The following is a 25,373-nucleotide window of genomic DNA, read 5'->3' as shown; positions in this document are numbered from 1 at the left end:
GCTTTGAGTCACTAGGTTTTGGCATAGTTTTACAGCAATACACAAAATAGTTGAATTTCAGAAAAGAATTAATCATAAGTAAATATATATAGAGAGAGATGTTGGGAATGCCTTTTATTCTTTATATTACCCGCTATAAAAGGAAGCTGCTCACAATAGATCCCTGGTAAAGGAATGACAGATTAACTCATGTTAATGTCTTAACTTCAGTGGAAGCTTTTCAAACAAAGAATGCTTTCAGGTGTTTTAAGTTATTATAAAATCATATTCTCATATAAATATATTCTACCTATATATTTTTATTTCTTCAAGTTAGAAGATAATAATGTTTATTCTATTTCAAAAATATACCAAAAATGCAGGTACAATCACATGCCAATTTATTTTATTTTATTTTATATTTTTGAGATGGAGTTTCGCCCTTTTGGTCCAGGCTGGAGTACAATGGCATGATGTCAGCTCACCTCAACCTCCGCCTCCCCGGTTCAAGTGATTCTCCTGCCTCAGCCTCCCAGGAAGCTGGGATTACAGGCATATGCCATCATGCCTGCCTAATTTTGTGTTTTTAGTAGAGACAGGGTTTCTCCACGTTGGTCAGGCTGGTCTTAAACTCCTGACCTCAGGTGATCTGCCCACCTCAGCCTCCCAAAGTGCTGGGATTACAGGCATGAGCCACCGTGCCCAGCCCACACATCAATTTTAATTCAGTGCCGTAAATTGCATGTTATTTCAAAATGCTTACCACAAATGTGTTAACAATGTGATCTGGCTGTGTTCCTATAGAAACTTCTAACATTTCCAGGAAAGTGCGATACTTGTTATGTTTCATATAACTTTCTAAAGGGCATTATCTTTTTTTCCCCACACATAATAACTTCATTTGATTCTGAACAACTTTAGTAAACAGGAAGTTGTGAAAATTTAAGTTCAGTTCTGCCTTAACAGGTTGGTTTTGTATTTACTCATAATATAAATATTTACTCATAAGCAGTTTATCTGTATATATGTTTCTAGATCTGAAAAGTGAATCAAGAGACTATACTATGTTCCTTTACCTAAGAGTACTCCTTTTGAGATCAGTCAAGCTTTTCTTTGCACAGGACATTCAGGCATGGGAATAAATGTATTTTGACAGTTTTAGATCTACTATGGCCTGGATGCTGCCTAGGCAGAGTTGGGGATGCAGACATCTATCAGGATTACAGCAAGGAAAACTGTAGGGCAAGCTGTGAGCACAGAGTACCCTTAAGGCTTCTCCTGACTCACCCTGGAATGCCTTCCTCTAACATCTGGTTTTTATTTCTTAAAAGCTGCTATTCCATTCAACTGCAAAAATACTTGCACTGACCCTAGAAACAGAATGAAGAAATAGAGGGAAATGGGTTTTTGTAAAACAATTATTTCCCTGCTTTATGCCATTGCCATTTTGGGAACCCTACTGTTACCATACTCACAACCCTGAGCATGCAAATGGCTAATATTACAATTTATTCTAAGGGTGGGGGCTGTTATGTTTGTAGAATCCCTGAGATACTTGGTATGTGGCCATAATAAGAGAAGGAAGCCCAGATCGAGGAAATACACATAGCTGGTTACACACTCTTTCTCATTTTTTTTGCAACAGCTTCCTATCCAAATTCCCCCTCCTACTCAGCACCACTCCTCTAAGTTCCAAGACCAAGTGTGCTTTCTGTCCTATCGATTTTTAGGTTCTTACATCTTCCTCTTTAAGGCTCTTAAACTGGTGAATTGCCTTTTTTTGGCATTGATGGGCTCTTTACCCAATATCTACTTTTCTTTTTCATTTGTCGCAACTTTTATCACTCATCTCAGTCCCAACTTTCAGACTTCCATACCAAATATGTGGAAACAGAATAATGTTTCTGGTAGTTCATTGTTTCCCCCTCCCTTCTATTATTCAAATACCTCCTTAAATATAATCTTCTCCATAAAATCTCTATAACTGGAAGAGAGACACTGATTGCTTATGCCCACCCATATTTATATAAATATTACCCTTACACTCTCTATGTTCTTTCTTAATAGCCATGATAACTCATACACTGTACCTCTTTTTATTTGCAGACAGTATAAATACTCTGCTAGTTGAATTTATACAATTGTTTTTATTTATGTGTTCCTGTCATTGCTGCTTCATACATTCCCTAGGGCATAGGCTAGGACTTTAAAAGCAATAATCATGTTTTTCTTTTCATTATAAAAATAGTACATGCTTATTTTTAAAATTTTGGAAAATATGGAAAAGTAAGCAGAGAACAAAAATCACCATATTCCCACCACCCAATTACCATCACTGTTGATGTTTTCAGAGTTTCCCTTTTAATCTTTTTTCTCCTTCTGCAATTGCTTGTTCATTTTATATGCTATATGTATAATTATTGTATGCTTTTTTTTTACAGCATACATAGTCTTATATTTACTATAATTGTAACTTTTTAAACCTGCATAATATTCTATTCTAGAAATTTACCATACTCTGTTCATCTATAAATAATGCTACAAATTATGTAAACATTATTTATGTAAACATGCTACTATGTAGCATTATTTATGTAAACATCTTTGTACATAAATTTGGGGTTTTCTGTAAATTATTTTATTTCTTCCTTGATGATTTAGAGGGACTATCTTCAAACCAGTACAAATATTTCATACATAATACCTGGCCATTTTTCTAAGCAATTGAGTAATTTGTTGCACAATAAGCTACCTCATGTCTTTCAGCAAGAAATACATTAAATTTGAATAGTAAAATTACATAATGAGTTAAGACACAATTAAAATTTGCTGTAAATATTAATTTGGGGGAGAGGCAGCACACTTATACTCAATGAAGAGAAACATTTTTACAGTCCAGAAGTCTTTTATTTTTTTAACACCTATTATGCCATGAATTCATAGGGAATAGGTTCCAGCAGCTCAGGCCTCTTCCCATTGGTTCTCACAAAGTGTGCTTCTCTGGGTGGAGCAGGCTGGTGCTTCACTTGAGCCCACGTACCTTTCTCTTTGGTTTCCTTCTTTTTCTGATCATTTTCCTTCACACGTTTCAGGAAGCAATCTCGGCTCTTCGAGTGCTTAATGTGCTTAATAGGCATGTTAATTCTCTTGGCAAGAATCTTGCCCTTGTTTGTTTACAACAACGGATACTCTTCCATTGTGGACTCTTCTAGTTTTGCCATGGTAAAACTTGTAGGGCATTCCTTTTTGAACAGTACCCATTCCCTTGATGTCTACAATATCACCTTTCTTATAGATTTGCATATACGTGGCCAAAGGAACAACTCCATGTTTTCTGAAATGCCTAGAGAACATATATTGGGTGCCTCTCCTCTTTCCCTTTGTGTTTTGTCATTTTGCTAAATTACTGGAAGATGGTGGTTCCAGCTGAAAGGAAGGAAGTTTTTTTGTTTTCTTTTTTGTTTTTATTTTTAGTTTGGTAGTACAAGTTTGTGCTCCCATTATTAATAGTGGCATGCCTTTTTATTTTATTTTTTAAAATTTTTATTTATTTATTTTTGAGATGGAGTCTCACTCTGTTGCCCAGGCTGGAGTACAGTGGCATGATCTTGACTCACTGCAACCTCCATCTCCCTGGTTCAAGTGATTCTCGTGCCTCAGCCTCCTGAGTGGCTGGGACTACAGGCGGACACCACCATGCCCGGCTATTTTTTGTATTTTCAGTAGAGACGGGGTTTCACCACCTTGGCCAGGCTGGTCTCAAACCCCTGAGCTCAGGTGATCCGCCCGCCTTGGAGTCCCAAAGTGCTGAGATTATAGATGTGCACCAGTAAGCTAGGCCTATGTGCCTTTTTATTATCCTTTCCTCATCGCTGGGTGTGTTACCCTTTACATCTGAGCTCATCGTTGTATTGATTTCCATATCACTGATTATTATGAGGTTGGATATGTGTTCCAAATGTTTGTCAACTAGTTGTTTTTGTTTTTCTTTGCATTAATTTACATTCTGTGCCTATTCATCAATTGATTCTTACAATTTTTCTTATTTATTTGTATGAATATAAATACGATACTAACCTTTATCTTAATTGCACATTCTTACCAATTTTTTATTTATTTTTAAATTTTGAATATATTTTTGACAATCAAAATGTTTACTTTTTAAAACAATTTAATTTGTATGTCATCCTTGCACAGGGAGCATGCTAATCTCTGTATTGTTCAATAATAGTATGTGTGCTGCCAAAGCAAACATTTCTTTTGCTATTTTATGTCTAGAAAGTTCTTCCACTTTCCAAAGGCTTAATATATTTTTATTACTATTTACTTTTGTCTCCCCCACTCTCCCACCATGGCTTGATTTTCCATGTTTTGTTTTTAATTATAAGTGAATATATTTTGATGTATTGAATAAGGTGAGAATCTATTGTACTTTTTCAAATAGCTAAACAATTCTATTAACACCATCTATTAAATAAGCTTGTCTTCATGATTCATTATGATACTTTCATTATCAAGGATGAATTATGAGTAACTATATTTATTCCTGCTCTATTCTATTCCATTGTAAATATATTTATTCTACTAGTATAGTAATATATCCATAGTCATATTGTGTGTTTTGATAGCCCAGAAAATCTAGTCCTCTTTTGTTGCTTTTCTTCTCTAAAAATTTATTTTAACTTGTTTTCTTACATACAATTTTTAGAATAACTTTTCAAGTACCTCCTCACTCTACTCCCATTCCACTGCCATTTTAACTGAAAATATTTTAACTTATAATTTAATTTGAAAAGAAATATTTATGCTTTTCCATCTTCCCAATCACTAATTGGTAACTTTTATTCAAAAAATATATTTTTATTTAAGACAGGGTCTCACTCTGTCAACCAGGCTGTAGTGCAGTGGCACAGTCACTGCTCACCACAGCCTTGACCTCCCGGGCTCAGGTGATCCCCCCACTTCAGCCTCCTGAGTAGCTAGGACTACAGGTGCCTGCTACCACACCCAGCTAATTTTTGTGCTATTGTGTAGAGATGGAACTTTGCTGTGTTACCCAGGCTGGTCTCAAACTTTTGGACTCAAGTGATCCGCCTGCCTCAGTCTCTCAAAGTGCTGGAATGAGACACCACATCCAGCCCTAAAATGTTTAAAATATTTTTTAACAAAATGTTACAGATGTTATCATCTGGACCACACAGATTTCTCACTGAGATTATTTCTGGATATTCTAAAAATTTTGTCATTCTGAACAGGACCTTTGTTTTGATTATTTCACAATTATTGATTATGATATATTTAGCATCTCTTACCTAGCCATTTTACTGAACTTATTGTGTCTATAAAATTTTCTTATTTTGAAATTCTTAAAGATTTATTGATAACTATCATATTTTAATGTAAAACAATATCAATTATAAGATATATAATTATTTTACATACCACCAAAGGAAAGGACACTAACAAACTATCATTTTTGAGGTATATCTGAATTTCAGAGAGTCTAAAATGTGAAAAGGAGAAAATCTTAAATTTGACAAAATATTGTGTGTCTAAAGAATGTAGCTATTTGGTTTGGTTTCTTTCTTACCAGTAATCATACATCACATCTATTTCAGGTCTCATTGCTTTAGCTACAGCAGTAGAGAGAGACAACAGATATCCTTGTCTTTTGTCAGTTTTCCTCAGAAACAACTCATATTTAAGCTTATGTTAAGTTTTGATTTAAAATAAATACTATCATGTTAAGACAGTGTTTTTCTATTCACTGATGTATGGACATTGGTTAAATACTAACATCATATCTACACAACATATGATTTTATTTAACATTTTTCTTCAAATGTGCAGTTTTTTTAGATTTAAATTAAAAAGGAAGCTTTACACCATTATAGAAGATGGAAAAACATAATCATTTTCTGTAAATGGAAGGAAATCATAAAAATAAATAAAATAACACAAAACAATGTTGTAACATTCTATTACTGTTCCTTGCTTAAGGCTCCGAGCTTGATTGAGTGCAGTGGCTCATGCCTGTAATCACAGCACTTTGGGAGACCCTGGCAGGCAGATCACTTGAGGCCAGGAGTTTGCAACAAGCCTGGGCAACATGGCGAAACTCCATCTCTACAAAAAATATAAAAGGTTAGCCAGGCATGGTGATGAGCACCTGTAGCCCCAGCTACTTGAGAGGCTGAGGTAGAAGGATGACCTAAGCCCGGGAAGTCAAGACTGCAGTGAGCCGTGATTGCACCACTGCACTTAGGCCTGGGCAACAGAGTGAAACCTTGTCTCAAAAAAAAAGGCTCTGAGCCTAATGCCAACTGCTCAGAGGAAAAAAAAAGGCATTAGGAAGTGTTAGGAAAGTATTAAGAATACATACTAGCACATCAAACTCAAACTTTCTTCTGGAAGTAATCAGACTACAAAGACAAGAATAATATTGATGCAGAATAATATTATCACTATAGTTTATGCCAAGTCCCATCTAAAGTTATCTATCCAATCTGCTTTTGAAGCTTTGTTAGGAATGTGTTTAATATTTTATCAATTGATTTTTTGGTATATGTTGAAGCTATTCTATAGTTAATGATTGGATATGTATCATATAAATAAAGTTCCAGGCTGGGAATGGTACCTCATGCCTGTAATCAATCCTAGCACTTTGGGAGGCCAAGGCCAGCCAATCACCTGAGGCCAGGAGTTTGACACCAGCCTGGTCAACATGGTGAAAACCTGTCTTTACCAAAAATACCAAGAAAATTAGCTGGGTGTGGGGGTGCATGCCTGTAATCCCTGCTACTTGGGAGGCTGAGGCAGGATAATGATTTGAACTTGGGAGGCAGAGGTGAGCCCAGATTGCACCACTGCACTCCAGCCTAAGTGACAGAGTGAGACTCTGTCTCAAAAAAAAAGAAAGTTTCTAATATTATGTTACTCTTGTAGTTCTAGAGATAAATACACACACATTCATCCTAATATATTGCTACTTTTGAATGGTTTATTTAGAATTTTCCTATTTATAACTGTATCACCAAGGCTTTAGGTATTTTGATGTGGTTGTTGCAGGAAACAGAAACCAACCTAAGCCAATGTAAGCGACAGCAGAAAGTATAGCTGGTCACCATGAGGGATCAAAACCAGGAGATAAGAATCTCTGATGAACCAAGCATGTTCTCAGTCTTCTCAGGCCTAAACGGTTTTCATCTTTTCAAATATGTCTACTTTATTCTTTTCCCCATGTCCTTAAAACCAACTTTTTCTACTTTTCTCTACATATAAGCCAAATATACCAACTTCAGCATCATCCACAGACAGTGAATTTAACGGAGATTGAGAAGTATCTCTTGTTCTACTCCATATTCCAAAACTTTTATACAATCCTTATTCAAACAATATATGTGTATGATCACACATATTTAAAAGATACAATAGGGTATACAGTGAAAAGTATTATTATAATTCTTCCTCCACTAATTGTATAAATTTTTAGGCTTAAATTTCATTAAAAAGAAAACTGTATACTATTATGGGAGATGAAAAAGCATCATTTTTCATAAATAGAAGACAACCATAAAAATAAAGCCTCCATAAGCCACTAGTTTCTTTCACAAAAGGAAATGGATGTTCAGTTTCTTTTATTCTTCCCATAGGTACACAATCATATCCATATATACATATAGTTTTTAGACAGGGTCTTGCTGTGTTGCCCAGGCTGGAATGCAATGGGGCGATCATAGCTTACCACAACCTCAAACTCCTGGACTCAAGCCATCCTCCCAAAGAGTAGCTGGGACTACAGGGGCACGGCCACCACACTGTGCTAATTTTTTCTATTTTTTGTAGAGATAAATTCTTACTTCATTGCCCAAGCTAGTCTGGAACTTCTACGCCCAAGCAATTCTCCTACCTCAGCCTCTAGAGTAGCTGGGATTACAGACAGTTGCCACCACAATGGGCTAATTTTTTTCTATTTTTTATAGGGTGGGGTCAAGGGAGTCTCACTTTGTTACCCAAGCTGGTCTTGAACTCCTGGGCTCAGCCGATCTCCTCACCTTGTTCTCCTAAAGTGCTGGGATTACAGGCCTGAGACACTATACCCGCACCCTCATTCTTTTTTAAAAAATTTATCCTTAATCATTGTTTTTGCTTCCTATAATTTGCTATATAACCTTAAGCTTATTTTCCTCTTGCTTCTGAAATGATTTAGATTTTGGATTAAAAAAATTCTTGTTAGTTTACTAATAGCTACCTTGAAACACAGGCAATGTTGAGCATACATCTCTCTGATCATAAATTTAAAAATAAAACTATAACTTTTGAAAACTTTCTATTTGGATGAGAAACTTGGCACATTTACTGCCTCAAACTTTATCTTTCTCTATGCTCTTTTAAAAAAGACTATAACCTTTTTACCCCAAGTTTTGCAATATTAATTCAAATTTGTAGCTAAACTATGATTGATGTTTAGATTTCTTTCTGTATGTTTAATTGCCAGGTTTATTTCTAGTCCTAGAGAATCTGTTTTCTTGAGTTTTAATTATGACTCATTTTGAGCATCCTAAAGTAAAACTTTAAATAATTTTAGACTGAAGAATACTTAGGTGAAATCTTACATAGGTAAGAATGCCTATTGTCTTCACATCAGTGGCAACATGGATATTGTTTCCTAAAAATTCATTATATTTGCTCCATTTTTTTAGACTTAGTGCCACTGAGAAAAAGTTAAAAAAACAAGTGTGCTTTGCTACTTTATAGGCAACATTTTCCAACTTAGCTTTTGTAAGATTCTTTATGTATTCCTGAAATTCAAAAACTTCACTGGTTTAATCCCAGAGGTGGATCTCTTACAATGTTTTTCCTAAAAGAGAGAACTCTTTGACTTGGTTCTTTTTTCTCCTCAGTAAACTTTTCTTCTCATATATTAGTTTATTGATTATGCCCCATTTATTTCATTTTCTTCTTTTGGAACATCAATTATCAATACTTAGGGTCTTATCTCTGTCCTCCTTATCTGTCTTTATTTTTATTTCTTTCTTTTCTTCTGCATTCTGGGAAGACTTCCAAGTTTGCCTTCTGAAACATGAATTTAATTTTCTTTACTGAGAAATTATTTTTACCTATTAGTAAACCTCTAATATTTCATGATTTGATATGCAAGTCTGCTATAAACTGTTCCCAAAAGGGATGTTATTGAGTTACTGCATTTTAATTTTTATTTAAAAATTTTTTTAGAGAGAGTCTTATGCTGTCATCCAGATTGGAGTGCAGTGGTAAGATAATAGCTCACTGCAGGCTCAAACTCCTGGACAATCTTCCCACCTCGACCTCTGGAGAAGCACAGATTATAGGCACACATCACTATGCCTGGCTAATTTTTTTTTTTTTTTTTTTTTTTGTAGAGACAATATCTTGCTATGTTGCCCAGGCTGGTCTCAAATTCCTGACCTCAAGTGATCCTCCTGCCGTAGCCTCTCAAAGAGTTATTGCCTTTTAAAATTTGGATTTCCTTGAAAACTTTTCTAGCCTGTTTTTTTTTTTAAATCTCAGTTTGTTTTTATCTTATTTTAAATTGTTCTCTCTTTTTAATAGCCTGTTTGTATTTCATAGGTGCAGATATAATATATATAATTGGATATAATATCCATTAGGTAATATATATATTATATTTATTTATTATATATATATTTATATATATATAATATATATATAAATATAATGTATATTTAGTAAAACACACAAATTGAGTGTTCGACTCAATGAACTTCTGCGTATGTATACACCTGGGTGAATACTACCTAAGTAAAGATATAGGACACTTTCAATACTCCTTAATACTTCCTCATTTTCCCTTCCCACAAAGCTTACTCACCAAAGGTAATCAGTGTTCTGATTTCTATCACCATAGATTTGTTCTGCCTGGTTTTGAACTCCATGGAAATGAAATAATACGGTTAAGTATTTTTTTGTGACTTCTTTGGTTATTCATAGATTTTTTGCATATTTTATTGTGGTAAAGTGCACTTAACATAAAACATACCATTTTAACCATTTTTCAGTTTACAGTTCAGTGTCATTAAGTACATTTACATTTACATTGTTGTACAACCATCATCACCATTCATCTGCAGAACTTTTCCATCTTTCCACACTGAAACTCTGTTCCCATTAAACAACAATTCCCCAATTCCTCTCTCCCCACAGCCCTTAACAACCACTATTCTACTTTCTGTCTATGAATTATTTTAGGCAGCTCATATAAATGCAATCATAGAATATATGTCCTTTTGTGTCTGGCTTATTTCATTTAGCGTAATGTCTTCATGTTTCACCCACGTTGGAGCATGTATAAGAATTTCATTCCTTTTTAAGGGCTGAATAATATTTCACTATATGTATGTAGCATATTTTGTGTACCCATTCACCTGTCAATTGACATACTGGTTGTGTTTTAATAAAACAATCTTTCTAAAATTTCTTCCTCTGCCTGTAGACAATCAGTATTAGATGAAGATTTTTCTGAGTTCTTAGGAGATCTGTCTTATACTACAGATGTTTTTTCCTTAGACTCCACTATTTTTCCCTTATTTTCTCATCTTTGAATTGGAGGGAAAATATCTAGACCCAGAGTTTGAAAACAGACAAGGTACAGAGTTTTACTGTTTTAGTTTCCTCACATGTAACTTAGGTACTAGCCAAGCACGGTGGCTTATGCCAATCCTAGCACATTGGAAGGCTGAGACAGGTGGATTGCTTGAGCTCTGGAGTTTGAGACCAGCCTGGGTAACATGGCAAAACCCTGTCTCTACTAAAAAATACAAAAAAAAAAAAAAATTAGCCGGACGTGGTGGCACACACCTGTAGTCCCAGCTATTTGGGAGGCTGTGAGAATCACATGAACCCAGTAAGAAGAGGTTGCAGTGAGCTGAGATCATGCCATTTCACTCCAGCCTGGGTGACATATCAAGATTCTGTCTCAAAAAAATAATAGTAATAATTAGGTACTGATGGAAGCTTCCCTAATATTTTGTGATTTGATATGCAAAGCCTCTATTCCAGTTTTTATTGCTTAATGAGCATTTATCTTGTATAGTTTTTTTTGAACGAAAACTCTGACTCTTCCCCAGCTTGCACCACCTTTATGGTTCCTCTACCTTTACCCTACCTGAAATTCTTTACCTTTGAGAGGACTTTGTATCCTAAGACCTCCATTCTTTTTAAGCTAGGCTATTATGCACTGGGAATTGTAGAATCTTAATTGGCTTAAAGAGGCTATTTATGACAGATGGGACGCTCTAACCATTTAGAAATCTGCTTTCACACAGTGAAAGCCACGGCTGCCTAGCCTTCTCGTTAATGAAGCTCTGTGTTCCCAAATTATGGGCACTCGGGTATTGAGGGGAGATATGAAATGGAATTCTTTATACCTATCTTCCAGATGTGTTTTTCTGACTCAAAAGATGCTACATGAGGCCACACATGGTGGATCATGCCTGTAATCCCAACACTTTGGAAGATGAGGTGGGTAGGTTGCTTAAGCCCTGGAGGTAGAGCCTGGGCAACATGGCAAAACCCTTTGTCTACAAAAAAGACCAAAAAATAAAAAATTAGGTGGGTGCACTGGTGCCTGCCTGTGGTTCCAGCTACTCAGGAGGCTGAGACAGGAGGATCATTTGAACCTGGGAGGTCAAGGCTATAGTGAGCTGTGATTATGCCACTGCACTCCAGCCTGGGTAACAGAGCCAGACCCTATCTGAGAAAAAAAAAAAGATACTGTATGCATCAATATGCATTTCTGTTTCTTAATTTGGCTCTCCTAAGAGTTTAATAATAGAAAAACTTCCAGGACTCTCTATGTATGACTTTTTTCACAGGTTGTTGTGTCGTGCATTTTCATTTTTTGATACTACTTTATGAGTATTTATTGGAAGATTAGGAGAACTATTAGGTGCAATTCATACTCAGCCACCCTAGCCCTAAGGGATGGGTCCAAGATTGTTTAACTTACTTATATAACCTGTGTGTTATAAGATAACCAAGGAAGAGTCTCTTTTCCCACTAGCCTGATACCTTAAATGCACGTTTGCAATTTCTTTTTGTTGTAAAGTATTTGCCATTCTCAGGAGTCTCTATAAAAAGCAAATACTCTCCAAAAAGTTAAAATTAGTCAGTATCATCTTGGTTTGATAGCTTTAGGTCATCAAGCAGAACTAGTTTGCTCTGGCAGTGAGGGAGTGAAGCACAGAAGCTGATGATAGCTAATGTTGCGTTTTCCAGCATACAGACAAGTGTTTTAAATGCAAAGGAGCAGAAACATGTTGACTGCTCTAACCCTTCCCTAGTGTCTCAGGCAATCCCTGAAGAGGCATCACTACTTCCTATCTAGTGTGTCAGCTGTTTTACAAGCATCAGAGAAGAACTGGAAAGCAACATCATATACTGCTACTGCTGATCAACCCAATCTCAGACTCTTTACTATAAGCTGGTGGTGTTCTATGATGTTTTTGTCATGTTTTGTTTACCACTGTAAACCATGTTACGACATCTTGGAGTTGAATATTAAAAACAGATCCAAGTGGGCTGCTATAATTGAAGCAGAGGCTAATAACAGAAGTCCACCCACACACCACTACTTTTGGACCTGAAAGTGCTCCGTGAAATGTGTAGAGCTTTGAGTAGCAAAATGTCTGAACAATGATCCTAGACATCATTGAAGGGTGTTTGCTCAAGGCTACCCACTAAAGAAGAGGATGAGAAAAGACATCAAGATCTCAACATAACTGGAATGCTTGAGTTCTGACTTTAATAAGTTATTTTAAGAATACACTTGATGAATATTGTCTATACTTAGCACTCTTACCCCCTTCCTACTCTAGACAACTACTGAGGGAGTTCCACTGGCCTATGTGATCTCCAAGACCTCATTCTTCCATTATATAAATTTCAAACATCCTTAAAAATATCCTCAAAAATTGTTTTTTTGTTTTTTTGTTTGTTTGTTTCCTTTTCTTTTTTGAAACAGAGTCTGGCTCTCTCACCCAGGGGTTAGAAAGCAGTGGTGCAATCTCAGCTTACTGCAACCTCTGCCTCCTGGGCTCAAACTATCCTTCCACGTCAGCCTCCCAAGTAACTGAGACCATAGGCACACACCACCACAGCCAGATAATTTTAAAAAAAATTTTTGTAGAGATGGGAGTTTTGCCATCTTGCCCAGGCTGGTCTCAAACTCAGCTCAGGTAATCCGCGTGCCCTGACCTTCCAACATACTGGAATTACAGGCATGAGCCATCACACTGCCAAAATTTTTTCTTACATCAAATATCAGGATGTGACTTCATATTCTGATCAAGATGGAGCACATCCACTCTGGCCTATATCTCCTACTGATTATAACTAAAAACTCTGGACAAATTTTTTAAAAAAACAAACCAGCTAAGGACCCTTGAAAGTAAACAAAATAGGCAAATAGTGATATAGAGTCAAAACTTGAAGAAACAACACATATCAGAGTGATTTTTCATTTTTCCCCTTTTTCTCCTGTGCCTGCGCCCCAAGGGCAGTCCTCAAATGCAGAACTTCTCAGTTGCAGTGACCCAGGCAGTTAAAACTCTTAAAAGAAACCTAATCCTTCTGCACAGAAGAACTGGGAAAAAGGGACCTCCATGGAACAGAGTGTAGAAGGAATACTGGAGAGAAGTGTACTGGAGAACAGGAACAGGATGTCTTAATAATATACAAGAAAGTACACAAATCGAAGTTTACCTTTGAGGTGCATATGCATGGAATAAGATCTACAACAACAGCAAAGCTTTGAGAACTGAACTAGGATGTAAAGCACCACCCAAAGCTCAGACTAACTTCTTAGAAGTATATGTGTTGAACAGACCCAAAGCAGCATTCACTACATTTTGAAAACTAAGCTGAGATTGGGTCATTGTCCACAGAAAGTGATTTTTAAAACTTGCAGTCTGAAGCTAACTGGAGTGATTGCCTGCTAAAATGATAAGATAAAGTAATAATAATAACATCTGTTAGAGGATTTAGATAGGACTCATATCCACACAATTTAAAAGTCCAGAATACAATTCACAATTAATTACTCAACAAACAAAGAACCAGAAAAGTGTGACCAATTCTTAAATGAACAAGTAATTAACAAAGGCCAACCCCAACATGACACACCTGGTGACATTATCAGATACAGACTTTAAAATAGATACTATAAGCTCTATGAGGTAAAGGAAAACACATGTTAAATAAAATAAGTGAAAAGATCATTTTAAAAAAAACAAAATAGAAAATTTAGTATTGAAACAGTCTCTGAAATTTAAAATTTACTGGATGGGGCTGACTATGGTGGCTCACACCTGTAATCCCAGCACTTTGGGAGGCTGAGGCAGGTGTATCACTTGAGGTCAGGAGTTCAAGACCAGCCTGGGCAACATGGTGAAACCCCGTCTCTACCAAAAATACAAAAAATTAGCCGGGCATGGTGACACATGCTTGTGGTCCCAGCTACTCAGGTAGCTGAGGGGGGAGGATCACTTGACCTGGGAGGTGGAGGCTGCAGTGAGTCAAGATTGTGCCACTGCACTCCAGCCTGGGTGACAGAGTGAGACCCTGTCTAAAACTAAATACGTAAGTAAAATAAAATTTACTGGAAGAGTTCAATAGCAGAATAAAGATGACAGAAAAAAGAGTAAGTGAACTTAAAAATAGATTAATAGGAATTATCCAATTTGAAGAACAAAGAGAAAAAATGTTGGAAAAAAACTGAATAGAACTTCAGGGAGCCATAGGACCATATCAAAAGTCTAATACTGATAACACTGGAGTCCTATAAAGATATTGGTACAGAAAAATATTTTGAAGATAATGGCTGAAAACTTCCCGAACTTGGAGAAAAAGACATCAAGTTGCAGATTTAAGAAGCTCAGCTAACCCAAAATAGAATAAACTCAGAGAAAAGTGTACCCAAACACATTATAATCAAACTACTAAAAACTAAACGTAATGAAAAACATCTTAAAAGCAGCTAAGGAAAAATGACACATAACATATAGGAGAACAATGATGTTGACCTTCTCATCATGAACCACAGAGGCCAGAAGACAGTGGAACAATATCTATAAAATTCTGGCAAAACTGTCAAGCCATCATTCCACATCCAGCAAAAATATCATCAGACGTGAAGAAGAAACTAAGATATTCTCAGATGAAGGAAAACTAAGAAAACTCGTAGCTAACTAAAAGAAATGTGAAAGGAAGTTCTTCAGACTGAAGCAAAATAATACTAGGTGAAATCTAGAACTTTAGGAATGAATAAAGAACAACAAAAATAAAAATCTGGGAAAATCTAAAAGATTGTTGGTCTTTGTCTTTTTTTTTTTTTTTTGATTCTTTAAAATAGGTATAATTGTTGAAAGAAAAACAGTTTTTGAAAAATTTAACATTGCTCTATGGAATTTTTAATGCTTCATGCTCTCATATATGTAGATTTAATAAAAGTGACAACTATAACATAAAAGAATCCACTTCTTTCAGATTTGACCAAAAAACCATAAAAGAAGGAGGTTAAGAGACCTTTATGGTTGCAAGACATATTACTTAAATTGTAAAATATTAAATAGACCCAGATATGATATGTTAAGTGTTTCTATTGCACTACTTAGAGCAGTCATTCTTTTTTTTTTTTTGAGAGAGTCTTGCTCTGTCCCAGGCTAGAGTGCAGTGGCACATTCCTGTTCACTGCAACCTCTGCCTCAGCCTCCTGAGTAGCTGGGATTATAGGCTCATGCCACCATGCCCAGCTAATTTTTTGTATTTTTAGTAGAGACAGGGTTTCACCGTGCTAGCCAGGATGGTCTCGATCTCCTGACCTCATGATTCGCCCACCTCAGCCTCCCAAAGTGCTGAGATTATAGGTGTGAGACATCACGCTCGGCCTGGAGCAGTCATTCTTAATTGGGGTGGAGAGGACATTTTTGATTGCCATAACTGGAGGAAGGGATGTGACTGGCATCTAGTAGGTAGAGGTCAGAAATATTGCTAAACATTTTACATTGCACAACACAGAACAAAGATTTATCTGGTCCAAAATAAAGAATTACCTGTTTCAAAATATCAATGTTAAGAGTGTTAAGAGTGAGAAACACTGTTGTAGAACAACCAGAAAGTGAGAGAGAACCAAAAAACAATAAATAAAATAGAGTAGAATACTAAAACTATCCAAACAGCCAAAAGAAGGCAGAAAGGGAAAGGGAACATAGGGAAACAAAAAAGTGGACAGGACAAACAAAAAATACGTAATGAAATTATAGAACTAAATCTAAACATTTCCAATGATTACATTAAATATAAATTATCTAAACACACCAATTAAGAGATCAAAGTTATTATATTGGCTTAAAAAATGTATGTGCTGGCCTCAGGATAGCCAGTTTAATTATAAAAACTTAGGTAAAAAGTAAAAAGGTAGAAAACAGTATACCATGCAAACAATAATCAAAAGGAATTTGGAGAAGACATAATAATTCTAAGTGGGTACATATCTAATAGCAAGCTTTTAAAATACAAGAAGGGCAAAAACAAACCTTAACAAATTTAAATAAGTTGAAATTACACAGAGAATTTTAACTGATCATAATAAAATTATGTTAGAAACCAACAACAGAAATATAATTTGTTTTTGCATATGGATGTCAAGTTACTGGATTGCCAGTTGCTAAAAATTGTCCTTTTACCATGTAATTTCTTTGGCAACTTCATTGAAAATCAATTGAGCCATTTTTTGTGAGCCTATTTCTGGATTCTCTATTCTATTCAATTGATCTATATGTTTATCTTTTACCAATACTATGCTGTCTTGATTACTCTAGTTTTATAAAAGCCTTGAAATCAAGAAGTGTGGCTGCTACAGCTTTGTTTGTATTTTTCAAAATTGTGTTGGTGATTGTAGGTCCTTTGTTTATTCATGTACATTCTATTTCTTGTTTTATTTTTAAATTAAATTAAATTTTATTTATTTTTAGAGATGGGAGTCTTGCTATGTCGCCTAGGCTGGAGTTCAGTGGCTATTCGCAGGCACAATCACAGTGCACTACAGCCTTGAATTCTTGTGCTCAGCCTCCTAAATAGCTGAAGCTACTGTGTGCTCCACACCCAGCCATGTAAATTGTAAAACCAACCTATTGATTTCTACAAAATATTCTAATGGGATTTTGATGGAGATTACATTAAATCTATATATCAATTTGGGAAGAACTGACATCCTAATAATGAGTCTTCTAAATCATAAATACCATATAATTTCCATTTACTTAAGTCTTCTTTTCTTTTTTTTTAATTAATTAATTTTTTTAGACAGAGTTTTGCTCTTGTTGCCCAGGCTGGAGTGCAATGTCTCAATCTTGGCTCACCACAACCTCTGCCTCCCAGGTTTAAGCGATTCTCCTTCCTCAACCTCCCAAGTAGCTGGGATTACAGGCATGCACACCATGCCCAGCTAATTTTGTATTTTTAGTAGAGATAGAGACAGGGTTTCTCCATGTTGGTCAGGCTGGTCTTGAACTTTCAACCTCATGTAATCTACCTGCCTCAGCCTCCCAAAGTGCTGGAATTCTAGGCATGAGCCACCATGCCCAGCCTGTCTTCTTTTATTTCTTACATCAATAATTTGGAATTTCTAGCACACATTTTGTAGGACTATACACAAATATTTCATATTTTTAAATTGTTATATATAGTATTATCTTCAAATTTCAATATCTGATAGTTGTTGCTAGTTTATAGAGATACAATTGGTGTTTGTATACTGACTTTAAATCCTATTTTTATAAGTGATGGGTTTTGGAGTTTATAAAATCAAAAAAAAAAAAAGGAAGAAAAAAAAATCCTGTGATTTTCCTAAATGCACTTACTCATTTCAGTAAATGTTTTGTATTCCTTGGGGTTTTTTATTTAGATGATCATATTGTCAGCCAACAGAGACATTTATTTATTTTTATCTGTATTCATTTTATTTCTTTCTCTTGTCTTATTGTACTGGCTTTGCTCTACAGTGCAGTGTTGAATAGAAGCAATGAGAGTAGACATCCTTCCCTTGTTTTTTATCTTAGGAGAAACCAGTCGTTTACCATTATGTTAGCTACATGTACCCTCTATTAAAATGGAGAAGTTCCCTTCTTGGTTTGGTAGGCATTTTAGAAATTCAAGTAGGAATGCTTTTTCTTCATGTATTGAGATGACCATATGATTTTTAAAATTCTGTCGATATGGTAAATTACATTAATTTTTAAATACATTTTAATTAAGCCAGCATTATCCTATTTCTTGAATAACTTGTCATTAAGTGTTATTATTTTAATAAATTACTAGAGCCATTTGCCTCAACATTTTAGAAGATTTTCAGTGTCTATGTTTATATTCTCTCTCTCTCTCTCTCTCTCTCTTGTGTGAGAGTGTGTGTGTGTGTGTGTGTGTGTGCGCGCATGTGTGTGTCTTTCCCTCTCTCTCTCTCTCTTATTTTTTTCTTTTCCTTTCCCTTTGGTTTGTTTTACTATTACAGTAGTGCTAGACTCATACAATGAGCTGGGAGGTGACCTGTCCTCTACTGTTTTCTGGTAGTGTTATGTAGAATTGTTATAATATTTTAAATGTTTGGTATAACTCACTGGGGAAATCTAGAATTTTCTTTGTTAAAACTTTTAAATTATAAATTCATTTTTTAAAGTAGACATAAGGTTATTCAGGTTATCCATTCTTTTTGAGGGAGCTTCATTAATTTGCGTTTCTCAAAAAAAATTATATATTTCATCTAAGGTATCATAGTTCTGGAAATAAATTTTTAATTATATTCCTCTACTGTCCTTATAATGTTGGTAGTGTCTCTAGTGATGGCCTCTCTTTCATTCCTAATATTGGTAATTTGCCTTTGCTCTCTTTTTTCTTGGTCAGTTTGGATATAGGTTTATAAGTTTTACTGGTCTTTTCAATGAATCAGGTTTTATTTCATTGTTTTCTTTATTATTTCCTTATTTTCAATTTTATTGATTTCCACTGTTATCTTTATTATTTCCTTTTTTCTACATTCTTGCATTTATTTCATTTTCATTTTCTAGATGCTTAAGATCAAATTTATACACTTGTTCTTTTCTAATATATACATTCTGTTCTGTAAGTTTTCCTTTAAGTATTGGCAGCAGTCCACAAATTTTGATTTTTTAAAATTTGTTTTTATTTTATTATTATTTTTATTAAATTCAAAATATTTTCTAATTTCCTATGAAATTTCTCTTTGGCACATGGTTTATTTAGATGTGGTTCAATTTCCAAATATTTGAGGATTTTCCTGATATCATTCTATTCTTTTCTTGTTTAATCCTGTTCTGGTGAGATAATAGATTATGTATTTGGATTTTTTCCCCAGTGGATTGTTTTTAAATAACCATGACATAAAATATACTATTTTTAAGTTCACAACTCAGTGACATTAAGCACATTCACAATGTTTTATAACCATCATCACTATTTCCAGAACTTTCTCATCATCAACCGAAACTCTGTACCCATTAAACAATAACATGCCATTTCCCCCAACCTCGTGTAACCACTAGTCTATTTTCTGTCTCTATGCCTATTGCCTATTCTGTGTATGCTTTTAATTCTTTAAACTTGTTAATATTTGTTTTACAGTTCAGAGTATGGTCTGTCTTGGTAAATGTCCCATGTACATTTGAAAAGATTGTGTAGTCTGTTATGTTGGGTGAAATGTTATTTTAAAAAAGCTAATATGGTCAAGTTAATTGATAGTATTGTTCTTTTATATTCTACTAACTTTTAATTAAATTCTTCTATTGATTTCCGAGAAAGAAGTATTGATGTCTACATGTATAAATGTAGAATTCTTTATTTTTGCTTTAGTTCTTTTAGCTTTTGAATTTTGAAGCCCTATTGTCAGTGCACACACATTTAGGATTATTACATCTTTAATGAGTTATGCATTTTAATTATGTAATGTTCCTCCTTATTCATAACAATGCAGGTTGAGCATCCCTAATCTGAAAATCTGAAATTTAAAATGCTCCAAAATCTGAAACTTTTGGAGTGCCGACATGACACCACAAATGGAAAATTCCACACTTGACTCCATGGATGAGTTGCAGTCAGAATGTAGGCACACAACCCAGTTTATTCAGAATGCCTCCTCATCCCTAGAGTACCCACTTGTTGGCCTCTTGACTGCTTCTAATGTTTCTTCTCACCTAAAAAAAATAAAATACAGTATACAGTTACCTTTTAGTCAAAACACAGCATGGTGGGTGGGTTGAGATTGAAATCCTACTGCTGTTTTTGTGCTGTTGTTTAACAGCTGATCCAAGTATTCTGGTGGTGCTGCTGTGCTGTTTTGTTACCCTGAACACATTATTTTTTCTCTATTAGTGATATGTCATATCATTTTCAGTATTAATGATATGTCTTTTTTTTTTTTTTTTTTTTTTTTGGGACGGAGTTTCACTCTTGTTACCCAGGCTGGAGTGCAATGGCGCGATCTCGGCTCACCGCAACCTCCCCCTCCTGGGTTCAGGCAATTCTCCTGCCTCAGCCTCCTGAGTAGCTGGGATTACAGGCACGCGCCACCATGCCCAGCTAATTTTTTGTATTCTTAGTAGAGACGGGGTTTCACCGTGTTGACCAGGATGGTCTCGATCTCTTGAGCTCGTGATCCACCTGCCTCGGCCTCCCAAAGTGCTGGGATTACAGGCTTGAGCCACCGCGCCCGGCTTTTTTTTTTTTTTAACTATCAGGTACTTGTGTGAATAAATGTAAAAAAATGATTGGTTATCTGTAGCATATGAATTCAGAGTCAGGAATGATGGTGATGCCAAACCAACACAGACCATCCACATGGGTGGCTGCGATAGGGGCACCTTTGCTTTCTGATGGTTCAGTATACACAAACTTTGTTTCATTAACAAAATTATTTAAAATATTGCATTATACCAGGCGCGGTGGCTCTCACCTGTAATCTCAGCACTTTGGGAGGCCAAAGCGGGCATATCACCTGAGGTCAGCAGTTCAAGACCAGCTGGCCAACAAGGAGAAACGCTGTCTCTACTAAAAACACAAAAAATCAGCTGGGCATGGTCGCCCATGTCTGTAGTCCTATCTACTTGGGAGGCTGAGGCAGCAGAATTGCTTGAGCCCAGGAGGCAGATGTTGCAGTGAGCTAAGATGGCACCACTGCACTCCAGCCTGGGTAACAGAATGAGACTTTGTCTCAAAAAAATAAAAATAAAAAATTTTTAAAACATTGTATTAAATTACCTTCAGTCTATGTACATAATGTGCATATAAAACATAAATGAATTTCATGCTTAGATTTGGGTTCCATGCCCAATATATCTCATTATGTGTATGTGAATATTGCAAAATCTGAAAAAAAAATACAAAATACAAAACATTTCTTGGACCAAGCACATTGGAGAAGGGATATTGAACCTTTACTTCTTTTTCCAAATCTCCTTTAATATAAGCTATTCAGATTCATGAACTGGAAGTACTCCATCTCACATTCCCCAGTCACATATCTTAATCTAATTTAGTCAGAAACTACAGTGGTTTACATGTTTCTAAAAACAGAACTATTTGACTTGCACAACAAGTGGAGAGCTATGTAGTTACTGAAACATGTAACCTCCAAATACAAGGTAATATCACATTAGCAAAAGAGAAAAATTTTAGAAATCATTTTATGGTGGATAGCGGGAATCGTAGACTGAAGTTTGAAATCCTATACGAAACCCTCTGTTGTGTTTTTGCTTGCATTTTGGAACCTCTAGCCTGCTTTCTTGTCTTACTCTTCTTGGAAACTAATGTTCTTCCAGCAAATATCAATAGGACTACTAGAGTGACCCCTAATGCCAGAGTACACACACTCCCACTCCCTAAATGCCAACCTAAATTCCTGAGAGAGCCAGGATCAACTGATATCTATTTCTGGACCTCAGGATAGTGGAGAGTTTTGTTAGCATGTTTTTAGTCCTAACAAGGCAGCATAAGCCAGCATAGCTTGCTGTGTAATTGGCGTAGGAAATAGTATCGCTCGCTACTTATTCATGACTGTTATTTTCTTTAAAAACACACATAGACACACTTCTATTTGTTTATTTATTTTAGAGACAGGGTCTCACTCTGTTGCCCAAGCTGGAGTGCAGTGGTGCCATCACAGCTCACTGCACTCTTGACCTCTGAGACTCAGGCGTTCCTCCTGCCTCAGCCTCCCTAGGAGTTGGTGTCACCATGCCCAGGTAGTGTGAGTGTGTGTGTGTGTGTGTGTGTGTGTGTGTGTGTGTGTGTGTGTAGATATTCCTTCTACTTCAGCCTCCAGTTAAAAAAATCTTTTAAAAAATGCTACAAATCAGATAACAGCCTTTACTGCTAAAGAAAGAGAACACTGGCTTTGGTGAGATTTGGCAGAAATGTTAAATGATGAAAATGGGAAGTACCTCTTCTGAGTCTCAAATTTGTCTTCTGGCATATGTAGATTATAATGCTTGCCTCAGGGAATTGTTCTGAGAAATAAGATAATTGATTGGAAAGAATTTAATTACAGAATTCTAAGTAAATGTTAGTTAATAATGTTGCTTTTATATGCACCAATATGATTTATCACCTAATAATTTAGTTTCAATTGAAAAAGTTGATACGTTTATTTGGCTTATATTTCTTTCAAATTCCTTGTTTCCTTTATGAAGAGAGGCAGTTGGCATTTCAGTAAATTATTTTTAAAAGTCTTTTATCCTTTATATTTACTTCTCTGCTTTCTATTTACAACAAGATGATCAAATCCATCCACATTATTTTCTATGTAGCCATGTTTTTTTAAAGGTATTTTAAGTATACAAAGTATTTCCACAAATATATGTGGTACATCTTATCTTTTTAAGACTAAATTTGAAAAGGTAAAAATCTTTCCTCCACTATTTCTAAAATATATTGCCCCTAGATACCAGTGTTGAAGTTCTCAGAATTCATATCCAATCATCACTATATATATATAAATATATATATATTTATATATATATATAAATATATATATAAATATATATATAAATATATATATATATATATTTGCACACACACATACTGCTGCAGATAAGGCCAGTTGCAGATATAGCTCATTATGTAGTTCGTCTATGCAAAACATAGTTTTAAGTCCGTATGCGCCAGGCGTGGTAGCTCAAGCCTGTAAACCTAACACTTTGGGAGGCTGAGGCGGGCATATTGCCTAAGCTCAGGAGTTCCAGACCAGCCTGAGCAACACGGTGAAACCTGGTCTCTACTAAAATACAAAAAATTAGCCAGGCGTGCTGGCGTGCGTCTGTAGTCCTGGCTACTCAGGAAGCTGAAGCAGGAGAATTGCTTGAACCCGGGAGGTGGAGGTTGCAGTGGGCTGAGATTGCGCCACTGCACCCCAGCCTGGGCAACAAAGCAAGACTCCATCCCCAAAATAATAATAATAATAAATAAAAATAATAAAGTCTGTATACAAGATATATGCGTTTTTTGAAGTATGTGAGGTTGACAAAAATAATTAAAATATAACAAATTATATTTCAAGATAATTTATTATCCAGGCATGGTGGCTCATGCCTCTAATCCTAGCACCCTAGGAGGCCAAGGTGAGTGGATTGCTTGCAAATATGAAGTGTAGAAGATTTTCAGTTATTTGATTTTCTCAATTACTTGCACTCTAAATAAAGAGGAGGAAATATATTCATAGTGACTAAGGATTGGCATTTGTGAAAGATAGAAACACAAATAAATAAACACAAGTTTACAAACTATTCATATGAGAATATGAGAATTCATATTCCAGTTGATAGAAATATGTTATTTTTCTACATGAATCCTACAGTATCTATTATATGATCGAAATTTGGAAAATTTTGAAAATTGGAAGCATCTCTGAGTGGCTAAGAAATCAAGTTTAGACATGCTGTAAAGCACTCTAAATGACTCATAAATAGCAGTTTTAATTCCTTTTCACATTTTAACCTTTCCTTTTTTAATTTTTATTTTTTTAACCAACCTGGAAGATTGGAATTATTTCATTTATTTTAAGGGATAGTGTCTTGCTATATGGCCCAGTATGGAATGCAGTAGCTATTCACAAGCACGATCATTGCTCTCTATACCCTTCAACTCCTGGGCTCAAGTGATCCTTGAACCCATGAGGATCAAGTGATCCTCCTGCTTTAGCCTCTGGGTAGCTGGGACTATAGGTGCATGCCACAGTGCCCATTAATATTTTATTTTATTTTATTTTATTTTATTTTCCCATTTATTTATTGCATTTTAGGTTTTGGGGTACATGTGAAGAACATGCAAAATTGTTGCATAGGTACACACGTGGCAGTGTGATTTGCTGCCTTCCTCCCCATCACCTACATCTGGCATTTCTCCCCTTGCTATCTCTCCCCAGCTCCCCACCCCCCACCGTCCCTCCCCTATTTCCCCCCAACTGACCCCAGTGTGTAGTGCTCCCCTCCCTGTGTCCATGTGTTCTCATTGTTCAACACCCGCCTATGAGTGAGAACATGCGGTGTTTGATCTTCTGCTCTTCTGTCAGTTTGCTGAGAATGATGGTTTCCAGGTTCATCCATGTCCCTACAAAGGACCCGAACTCATCGTTTTTGATGGCTGTATAATATTCCATGGTGTATATGTGCCACATTTTCCTTGTCTAGTCTATCATTGATGGGCATTTGGGTTGGTTCTAGGTCTTTGCTATTGTAAACAGTGCTGCAATGAACATTCGTGTGCACGTGTCCTTATAGTAGAACGATTTGTAATCCTTTGGATATATACCCAGTAATGGGATTGCTGGGTCAAATGGAATTTCTATTTCTAGGTCCTTGAGGAATCGCCACACTGTCTTCCACAATGGCTGAACTAATTTACACTGCCACCAACAGTGTAAAAGTGTTCCTATTTCTCCACATCCTCTCCAGCGTCTGGTGTCTCCAGATTTTTTAATGTTCGCCATTCTAACTGGCGTGAGATGGTATCTCAATGTTGTTTTGATTTGCATTTCTCTGATGACCAGTGATGATGAGCATTTTTTCATATGTTTGTCGGCCTCATGTATGTCTTCTTTTGTAAAGTGTCTGTTCATATCCTTTGCCCACTTTTGAATTGGCTTGTTAGTTTTTTTCTTGTAAATCTCTTCTAGTTCTTTAGTAAATTCTGGATATCAGCCCTTTGTCAGATGGGTAAACTGCAAAAATTTTTTCCCATTCTGTTGCTTGCCAATTCACTCTAATGACTGTTTCTTTTGCTGTGCAGAAGCTGTGGAGTTTGATTAGGTCCCATTTGTCTATTTTGGCTTTTGT

General features: G+C 35.8%; 2 pseudogenes; both read right to left on the bottom strand.

Annotated features, from left to right (window-relative positions):
* Window positions 1–2,903: 2,903 nt before the first annotated feature.
* On the bottom strand, window positions 2,904–3,366 carry LOC116561344 (annotated as a pseudogene).
* Window positions 3,367–4,131: 765 nt separating this feature from the next.
* Window positions 4,132–4,230, bottom strand: LOC116561646 (annotated as a pseudogene).
* Between the last annotated feature and the right edge of the window lie 21,143 nt (window positions 4,231–25,373).

The sequence above is a fragment of the Sapajus apella genome, unplaced genomic scaffold (genome assembly GCF_009761245.1).
Source record: "Sapajus apella isolate SASKATOON/1434 unplaced genomic scaffold, GSC_monkey_1.0 scaffold29, whole genome shotgun sequence".
NCBI classification, from domain to species: domain Eukaryota; kingdom Metazoa; phylum Chordata; class Mammalia; order Primates; family Cebidae; genus Sapajus; species Sapajus apella.
Note: the sequence above shows the minus strand (reverse complement) of the source record. Positions and strands in the feature narration are given on the sequence as shown.